Source organism: Cetorhinus maximus, unplaced genomic scaffold (genome assembly GCF_964194155.1).
Source record: "Cetorhinus maximus unplaced genomic scaffold, sCetMax3.hap1.1 HAP1_SCAFFOLD_853, whole genome shotgun sequence".
NCBI lineage: Eukaryota > Metazoa > Chordata > Chondrichthyes > Lamniformes > Cetorhinidae > Cetorhinus > Cetorhinus maximus.
Window position 1 is genome coordinate 121124 of NW_027596795.1, and position 8838 is coordinate 129961.

An 8838-nucleotide genomic window follows, 5' to 3' on the forward strand; every position below is an offset into this window, starting at 1 on the left:
ATCTTGACTCCCTTCTCTCTCCCCTTGTCCAGTCCCTTCCCACCTACATCCGTGATTCCTCTGACACCTTACGTCACATCAACAATTTCCAGTTCCCTGGCCCCAACCGCTTCCTCTTCACCATGGATGTCCAATCCCTCTACACCTCCATCCCCCACCAGGATGGTCTGAGGGCCCTTAGCTTCTTCCTTGAACAGAGGCCCCAACAATCCCCATCCACCACTACTCTCCTCCGTCTGGCTGAACTTGTTCTCACACTGAACAATTTCTCCTTTAACTCCTCTCACTTCCTCCAAATAAAAGGTGTGGCTATGGGTACCCGCATGGGCCCCAGCTATGCCTGTCTCTTGATGGGGTATGTGGAACATTCCTTGTTCCAGTCCTACTCCGGCCCCCTCCCACAACTCTTTCTCCGGTACATCGATGATTACTTCGGTGCTGCTTCATGCTCTCGTCGGGACCTGGAAAAATTTATTAATTTTGCTTCCAATCTCCACCCCTCCATCATCTTCACATGGTCCATCTCTGACACTTCTCTTCCCTTCCTTGACCTCTCTGTCTCAATTTCTGATGATAGACTGTCCACCAATATCCATTACAAGCCTACCGACTCCCACAGCTACCTCGACTACAGCTCCTCACACCCCGCTTCCTGTAAAGACTCCATCCCATTCTCTCAGTTCCTTCGCCTCCGTCGCATCTGTTCTGATGACGCTACCTTCAAAAACAGCTCCTCTGACATGTCCTCCTTCTTCCTTAACCGAGGTTTTCCATCCACGGTCGTTGACAGGGCCCTCAACCGTGTCCGGCCCATATCCCGCGCATCCTCCCTCACGCCTTCTCCTCCTTCCCAGAAACATGATAGGGTCCCCCTTGTCCTCACTTATCACCCCACCAGCCTCCGCATTCAAAGGATCATCCTCCGCCATTTCCGCCAACTCCAGCATGATGCCACCACCAAACACATCTTCCCTTCACCCCCCTTGACGGCATTCCGTAGGGATCGTTCCCTCCGGGACACCCTGGTCCACTCCTCCATCACCCCCTACTCCTCAACCCCCACTTATGGCACCTCGCCATGCCCACGCAGAAGATGCAACACCTGCCCCTTCACTTCCTCTCTCCTCACCGTCCAAGGGCCCAAACACTCCTTTCAAGTGAAGCAGCATTTCACTTGCATTTCCCCTAACTTAGTCTACTGCATTCGTTGCTCCCAATGCGGTCTCCTCTACATTGGAGAGACCAAACGCAAACTGGGCGACCGTTCTGCGGAACACCTGCGGTCTGTCCGCAAGAAAGACCCAAACCTCCCTGTCGCTTGCCATTTTAACACTCCACCCTGTTCTCTTGCCAACATGTCTGTCCTTGGCTTGCTGCATTGTTCCAGTGAAGCCCAACGCAAACTGGAGGAGCAGCACCTCATCTTCCGACTAGGCACTTTACAGCCCTCTGGGCTGAATATTGAATTCAACAACTTTAGATCTTAAACTCCCCCTCCCCCCATCCCCACCCCGTTTCTTTTCCCCCCCACCCGCTTTTTTTTCAATAATTTATATAGATTCTTCTTTCCCCACCTATTTCCATTATTTTTAAATCTAAAACTAAAACCTTTAGTCTTTCCACCCCACCCCCACTAGAGCTGTACTTTAAATATCCTGTTTTCCATTCTTAATTAGCACTTTTCTCAGACAAAGACCACCACCTTCAACACCTCTTTGACCCTTTTGTCTCTGACATCTTTTGATTATCTGCTCACACCACACCCTCAATGTGTCTCTTCCCCCCCCACCCCACCCACCTTAAACCAATTTATATTTCTCCCTTGTTGAAACTATGCTGCAGTTCTGCCGAAGGGCCATGAGGGCTCGAAACGTTGACTGATTTCTTCTCCACCGATGCTGCCAGACTTGCTGAGTTTTTCCAGGTAATTCTGTTTTTATTTTGTTTAGGATTCGATGTGTGCAGCTCTGCACAGTTGGTTGCTGCATTGTCACTCACTCCCTGCAAGACACGCAACTGCTTTCAAAAGCTTCTCCCACAGCAGCCTCTGACAGTGACGTCCATGTGGATAGGCACAACCCTCTCCCACCTGATTGGTGGAATACTGGCGATCTACATAACTCTGATGCAGTCTCACTGAAAAAGACAGAACAAAGGCAACTTCTGTAAATTAACCTTCTGTTCCAATTAGAAATCCCAGGAGAAATATGCCAACAGTAAAAGCATCAGTACTTATATATATATAAGCCTTTGAACGCTGTCAGTCTGCTTTAAAGGAGGGAAGGCATATGGCACTCGGGAAAGTCCAGGGTATTTGTGCCATCGCTTCTCGGCCTCTTGGCTAAGATCAAGTGTTGCAGGGGCGACACCATGGTCCTGCCATGGCAAGGTCGGGTTGGAAGGGCGATAACCAATCGCAATCCGAACTCATACCGTGGGTTACCTATCACCGTCCGAGTCACGGTGAACCACAGCGACGAAGGAGGATCACCTATGGATCGGGGCTTCTTCACCAGGAGGATCCTGTTGAAGGCGTGCGGCTTCCAAGCTACGGAGATCTTCACCCTGCACGACTCCCGCAAAGGTGGTTATTTCGACGTCACGTTCAAGCAAGTGGCAGACTGCGTCCGGCTCCTGAGGGTGTTCGAGGAGAAGAGAGACCTGCCGGAGATGAAGATCCTGACGGCGGAGCCGCACTTTTCTCTGCCGTTGCAACGGGAACGTGAGGTGATGGTGCATGTGTACAACCCCTTCGTCCCTGTCGCCGACGTGGTCACCTTCCTCACCAGGTACTTCGATAAGGTGGGGAGCGGCACCGAGATTCGAGACGACTTGGGGATCTGGACAGGCAAACGCCTGTTTAAGGTCACGCTAAAGACCGATGGTAAGGGAGCCATTTTCCACCCTCCTTCCAGTTTCGCTATCGGGGGAAACCGTGGCTACCTGGTCTACGCTGGGCAACCCAAGCATTGTCGCTCATGCGGCAAGGCTGGTCATGTGGCGGCCAACTGCAGCGCCTCCCTCTGCAAGATCTGCAAACAGGAAGGGCACCAGACAAAAGACTGCAAACAGGCCAAGTGCTGCAACCTGTGTGGCGAGGCAAGTCACCTCTACAGGACCTGCCCCAAACGCTGCCGTACTTACGCACAGGCAGCCAAAGCCGACCACGGGGAAGCAGAAGAAATGTTCCGTGTCACTCCAACCACCAAGGCCCCCAGGGAGCTCAACGGGACAAAGGAGGACACAGAGAGAGACAAGGTGGAGAAAGAGATTGAGGCAACAGAGAGCCAATCAACAGCACCACCCCCTGAACCTTCCAGTCCTCAGGACAGCGAATCAATGGAGGAGGAGGCAGCAGTGGAAAAGCAGCAGGGGGAGTGGCGGACGGTGAAGAACAAGAAAAGTAAGAGGGAGCGAAGAAGAAGCAAAGGCGTTTCCCAGAGAAGCGGCAAGAGGCGTCTCCCATCCGACACGGATGACAAGGGCAGCAGCTCTTCGGATGAGGAAGTGCCAGAGCGGCACCGACAGAAGAGGCGGCAAAGCTCCAGGGCGTTGGAGGACGAGACACCCGAGCTCCAGAAAATTGGAGACAACAAGGAGACCAACGCACCCCAACTTTGCCTGCAACCTGAGGAGGCCAGTGCACCACAGCCCCTGGAATCTGGGAGCAGTGAGGCAATCATCGCACCCCAGCTCCAGGAAGCCGGGAACAGCAACCCCCCAGAGGGGGTGAGTTTTGGAGAAGCTTCTCCAGCAAAGGTCATCTCAAAATCCGCTCACTACGTGAACCTCCAGATGCCACTGGAGCAGAACACGGCCAAGGAGATCTACCTCAGCCCATCCAAAGTGAAGGAATTTGAGCTCACTACGGGTATGAAGGAGCAGACTAAAGGTCTGGGACTCTCAGAGACAGTGGGTTTGGTAGGAGAATAAATGCTTTAATATGGGTTTAAAGATTGTATCCATAAATGTGCGTAGCATTAAATCTACTACGCGATGTGTTGCGACCTTGGACTACCTAGCCAAGGTCAAAGCTGACCTGTTGTTTCTGCAGGAGTGTGCGATACCGCACCTCAGCTCCTACAGGCAATGGTCACGATGGTGGTCCCACGGGCCATCGATCTGGTCGGGCGGAAACGACTCTCGTTCCTCCGGCCTGGGTATTCTGCTGCGGGGAGGCAACTTCACCGTCTCCGAGGTCAAGGAGGTGGTGGGCGGGCGACTCCTGGTAGCAGACGTAATGTACAAGAACGCTCCACTCCGGTTAATTAACGTGTACGGCCCGGCACAAAGGGCTGAGCGGCTGGAGGTTTTTCAGCAGCTCCCACTGCTGCTGGCGACCTCCAGGCCGGTCATTCTGGGCGGGGACTTCAACTGCATCATCGATGCGGCTGGACGATCCGGCAGGGCCGGAAGCAGATTGGACGCTACGTCCAGATCCCTGATGGAAACAGTTAAGGATGCCAAGCTGCACGACGTCTTCAGCAACCCTGCAGACGGAGCGCAGCGTAGATACACCTGGTCGCGGCCAGACGGGTCCATTCGTTCCAGGATAGACTTCCTGTTTGTGTCCCGTGCATTCACAGTCAGATCCACCGAGGTCAAGCCGGTGTTCTTCTCTGACCACTGCCTCCTACTGGCGGACTGCCACTTGGAGGAAGACCTGAGGGTGGGCAGGGGGGCATGGAAGCTAAATGTGCAACTGCTGACCCCAGAGAACATTGAGGAGCTCAAGAGGGATTACAAAGGTTGGAGAACCGTGAAACCCCTCTTTGAGTCCCTGACACACTGGTGGGAAGTGATCAAGGGAAGCATCAAGAGGTTTTTCATCCTCAAAGGCACCCAGAAAGCTAGAAAGGAACAGAGGGAAATGTCCCGACTCCAGGAAAAGATGCAGAATCTGCTCCGGCTGCAGTCGATGGGGGTCGATGTCAAGGAGGAGCTCCAAGAGGTGAAGGGCCAGCAAGCCTCGCACTTTGCCTCGGAGGCCTCCAAGATCATCTTCCGTTCCAGAGTCCGCTCCGTGGAGCAGGATGAGACGTGCTCACGTTTCTTCTTCCAAAAGGTACACAGAGAGCGCTCTGTGATCAGCAGCCTGAAGGAAGAAGACGGCTCAGTAAAGTCATCACGGTCCGACATTCTGAGGATCAGCAAATCCTTTTATGCCGGACTGTATGACGTGAAGCCCACGGACAGCACGGCCTCCCAGTCCTTCCTGTCCTCTATCACGGAGGTCCTAGACCACAGTACGCGGGAGAGCCTAGACAAACCGCTAACTCCTGACGAACTGACTAAGGCCCTCGAGTCCTTCGAGAAGAGTAAAACCCCCGGAAGCGACGGCCTGCCGGCGGAGTTGTATTCGGCTCTGTGGGACTTGATCGGCCCAGACCTGCTAGAAGTGTACGAGAGTATGCTCCTGGCCGGCAGCATGTCAGAATCCATGAGGAAAGGCATCATCACCCTCATCTACAAGCACAAGGGGGAAAGGGAGGAAATTAGAAATTGGCGACCCATTTCACTGTTGAATGTGGACTATAAGATTCTGTCCAAGGTCATCGCCAACCGGGTCAAATCCGCTCTGGAATTGGTGATTCACCCTGACCAGACCTGCTCTGTGCCAGGCAGGAAGATCTCTGACAGCCTGGCGCTGCTCGGGGATACGATTGCCTATGTACAGGACAGGGGTGTGGATACCTGCCTCATCAGCTTGGATCAGGAGAAGGCCTTTGACAGAATATCGCACACCTACATGGGGGATGTGCTCTCCAAAATGGGGTTTGGGGAGGGAATTCGAAATTGGATCCAACTGCTCTACACTAACATCAGTAGCGCAGTCTCAATCAATGGGTGGGAAACAGATAGCTTTCCGATTAAATCTGGAGTCAGGCAGGGCTGCCCTCTCTCGCCTGTCCTTTTTGTGTGCTGCATAGAACCCTTTGCCGAGTCCATCAGGAAGGATCCGGGCATAAGAGGAGTGACGATCCCAGGCAGTGGAGGCACTCAGGTAAAAGCCTCCCTGTACATGGACGACGTCGCCGTCTTCTGCTCGGATCCGCTGTCGGTGCGCAGACTGATGCACGTCTGCGACCAGTTCGAACTGGCCTCGGGAGCCAAGGTAAATCGTGGGAAGAGCGAGGCCATGTTCTTTGGGAAGTGGGCTGACCGATCCTTTGTCCCCTTCACTGTCAGGGCTGACGGCCTGAAGGTGCTGGGGATATGGTTCGGAGGGACCGGGGCATGCGTTAGAAACTGGAAGGAGCGAGTGGCTATGGTGAAAAGGAAACTGGGCATGTGGGAGCGACGCTCCCTCTCCATTGCGGGTAAGAACCTGGTCATCAGGTGTGAGGTACTCTCGCTGTTGCTGTACGTGGCGCAGGTCTGGCCCATTCCACACTCCTGCGCGATGGCGATCACTCGAGCCATCTTCCGCTTTATCTGGAGGTCGAAAATGGATCGTGTCTGCAGGGACGCGATGTACAAGCCTCTAGATAAAGGGGGAAAAAACGTGCCCAACATCGCCCTCATACTGATGGCCACCTTTGTGTGTGGCTGCATCAAGCGGTGCGTAGACCCTCAGTACGCAAACACCAAGTGTCACTACGTGCTGAGGTTCTACCTGTCCCCGGTGTTGCGAAGGATGGGTCTGGCCACGCTGCCGCGGAACGCTCCAAGTAGTTGGACCGTGCCGTACCACCTGTCCCTGGTGGAAAAATTTATGCAGAAAAACACCTTTGACCACAAGTCCATCAGGCAGTGGTCAGCACGTAACGTCCTAGAGGCCCTGAGGGATAAGGAGAGGGTGGACCCTGTGGGATGGTTCCCCGAGCAGACTGTCAAAGTCATTTGGCAGAATGCCTCATCGCCAGAACTTTCCAACAAGCACCAAGACGTAGCTTGGCTGGTGGTGAGAAAGGCCCTCCCCGTCAGATCCTTCCTACACGCCAGGAGTCTCACCCCCTCTGCACGATGCCCTCGAGGTGGCTGTGGTGGGGAAGAGACCGTTGTCCACCTCCTTGTGGATTGTGCCTTTGCAAAGAAAGTCTGGAGAGAGATGCAGTGGTTGCTGTCGAGGTTCATCCCGAGCAGTTCTGTGACACAGGACTCTGTGCTCTACGGGCTGTTCCCAGGGACACACACCGAGACAAACATCGACTGCAGCTGGAGGATCATCAACTCGGTGAAAGAGGCGCTTTGGTCTGCCCGAAACTTGTTGGTCTTCCAGCACAAAGAGTTGTCCCCGACCGATTGTTGCGGACTGGCACAATCCAAAGTCCAGGACTACGTGCTGAGGGACGCACTAAAGCTTGGGGCAGCTGCCGCAAAGGCGCAATGGGGAAGGGTCGCTGTCTAAGACCTTTCTACCACAGCGCACCGAGAGACTGGGAACTGTTTAGAGCCCCTCGGGCTGTACAGATCAAAATGAAAGGCTGTAAATGATTGTAATATTGTTTGTACTAATGCACCTGGTGATACATTTTGTAAAAGTTTAACCCTGGATTGTACCCTTGTAAGGTTGTTTTTGAAATGGTGTGGAATGTGATTGAAGATATTTTATGAATAAAGTATATTTTTACAAAAAAAAAAAAAAAAAAAAAAAAATCTGTTCTTATCAGTTTAATATCTGATACGTCCCTTATCTGGGGACCATATATTAAATTGATTTTTGGAGCAGGGAGATGGAATAGGGGCTTGCTCCGTCCACTCCACGCATCGACCCGGTATTGCAGTATTTCTGGGAGTGGTGCACCACCCCTTTCCAGGGGATTTTCAATGCTAAAAATAGATTTCTTACAAACATCTGCTTTCTTTACTTTTCAACATGCACATCTTTCAAAACACAACTTTCTTTCTTTCTCATCGCTTCTCGGCCTTTTGGCTAAGATCAAGTGTTGCAGGAGCGACACCATGGTCCTGCCGTGGCAAGGTCGGGATGGAAGGGCGATAACCAATCGCAATCCGAATTCATACCGTGGGTTACCTATCACCGTCCGAGTCACGGTGAACCACAGCGACGAAGGAGGATCACCTATGGATCGGGGCTTCTTCACCAGGAGGATCCTGTTGAAGGCGTGCGGCTTCCAAGCTACGGAGATCTTCACCCTGCACGACTCCCGCAAAGGTGGTTATTTTGACGTCACGTTCAAGCAAGTGGCAGACTGCGTCCGGCCCCTGAGGGTGTTCGAGGAGAAGAGAGACCTGCCGGAGATGAAGATCCTGACGGCGGAGCCGCACTTTTCTCTGCCGTTGCAACGGGAACGTGAGGTGATGGTGCATGTGTACAACCCCTTCGTCCCTGTCGCCGACGTGGTCACCTTCCTCACCAGGTACTTCGATAAGGTGGGGAGCGGCACTGAGATTCGAGACGACTTGGGGATCTGGACAGGCAAACGCCTGTTTAAGGTCACGCTAAAGACCGATGGTAAGGGAGCCATTTTCCACCCTCCTTCCAGTTTCGCAATCGGGGGAAACCGTGGCTACCTGGTCTACGCTGGGCAACCCAAGCATTGCCGCTCATGCGGCAAGGCTGGTCATGTGGCGGCCAACTGCAGCGCCTCCCTCTGCAAGATCTGCAAACAGGAAGGGCACCAGACAAAAGACTGCAAACAGGCCAAGTGCTGCAACCTGTGTGGCGAGGCAAGTCACCTCTACAGGACCTGCCCCAAACGCTGCCGTACTTACGCACAGGCAGCCAAAGCCGACCACGGGGAAGCAGAAGAAATGTTCCGTGTCACTCCAACCACCAAGGCCCCCAGGGAGCTCAACGGGACAAAGGAGGACACAGAGAGAGACAAGGTGGAGAAAGAGATTGAGGCAACAGAGAGCCAATCAACAGCACCA

At 53.4% G+C, this 8838-nt stretch overlaps 1 non-coding gene across 1 annotated transcript; it reads left to right on the forward strand.

The window, feature by feature from the left end:
• Nucleotides 1-7564: 7564 nt before the first annotated feature.
• On the forward strand, nucleotides 7565-7752 carry LOC144674897 (U2 spliceosomal RNA). The gene has a single exon (XR_013574680.1). It is a non-coding gene; the product is annotated as a U2 spliceosomal RNA (small nuclear RNA).
• Nucleotides 7753-8838: the final 1086 nt, after the last annotated feature.